This window comes from Haliaeetus leucocephalus, unplaced genomic scaffold (genome assembly GCF_000737465.1).
Source record: "Haliaeetus leucocephalus isolate CR32 unplaced genomic scaffold, Haliaeetus_leucocephalus-4.0 Scaffold186, whole genome shotgun sequence".
In the NCBI taxonomy this organism is placed as follows: Eukaryota; Metazoa; Chordata; class Aves; order Accipitriformes; family Accipitridae; genus Haliaeetus; species Haliaeetus leucocephalus.
This window is the reverse complement of record NW_010972622.1, coordinates 359,123-360,107: the sequence shown is the minus strand read 5'-3', so window position 1 is coordinate 360,107 and position 985 is coordinate 359,123. Positions and strand designations below refer to the sequence as shown.

General features: G+C 64.3%; 1 protein-coding gene across 1 annotated transcript in view; it reads right to left on the bottom strand.

Annotated features, from left to right (window-relative positions):
- The window catches only part of MAP3K12 (mitogen-activated protein kinase kinase kinase 12), a 9,458-nt gene that overhangs the window by 394 nt on the left and 8,079 nt on the right, over positions 1 to 985 (bottom strand). The window lies entirely within an intron of this gene.

The following is a 985-nucleotide window of genomic DNA, read 5'->3' as shown; positions in this document are numbered from 1 at the left end:
ACCCCCCCCTGTGGTAACCGGTTCTGGGGGATGCCCTTTCCATGGCCCCTGATGTTTGGGGGTTCCCCTGCCCAAGGTATCTGCCCCTGGGGGTCTTGAGGACCCTCTCCCCAAGCTGCTACATCCTGGAGGGCTTGCAAGACCCCCCACCCCCGCATGGTGCCCAGTGCTGGGGGGACCCTCTCAATGTGGTAGTTGGTCCTGGGGGGGGGGGCTTTGGGACCCCTTTCCTATCATACCTGAGGCCCCCTCCCCATAGTACTTGAACTTGGGGTCTCATCCTGGGGGGGGGCTCACAGGACCCCTCCCCGTGGTATCTGGGGAGGTCTCCGGGGACTCTTGCCCCTTGCTTACTCTCACTGGGGGCTGGGGCACCCCTTCTCTATGTTGTTGCCCACCGTGGGGGGCTTTGGGAACCCCATAACACCTGATCCTGGGGGCACCCCCTCTCACATGGTATCTGGTCCTGGGGGGGGCTCAGGGGGGACCCCTCCCCATGGTGCTTGTTCCTGGGGACCCCATCCCAGTGATGCTTTATCCTGAGACCCCCTGCCTATGGTACCAAGTCCTGGGGGGCCCTGGCGGACCCCTCCCCTATAGCACCTGGTCTTGGGGACCCCTGCAGCCCCCCCTCCTCAAGATGCTTGGTACTGGGCGACCCTCCCTCCACAGTAACCATCCCCAGGGGACTTAGGACCCCTTTTCCTCTGCTACCCCATCACAGGGAGCCCTGGGGACCCCCTGGACATGATATCCAGCCCGGGGGGGGATTTGGGACCCCCCATGACAGTTGGTCTCTGTGGATCCTGAGAGCTCTTCCCTATGGGATCCATCCCGGGGGTGTGGGGTTCAGACGACACCCCCTCCCCCTTGCTACCTGTCCTGGGGAGCCCATGACCATGGTGCTTGGTTCTGGGGGACCCTGGCACCCCCTCTCCATAGTGTCCATCCCTGAAGGGGTTCTGGGACCCCCCCCCCCCCCGCA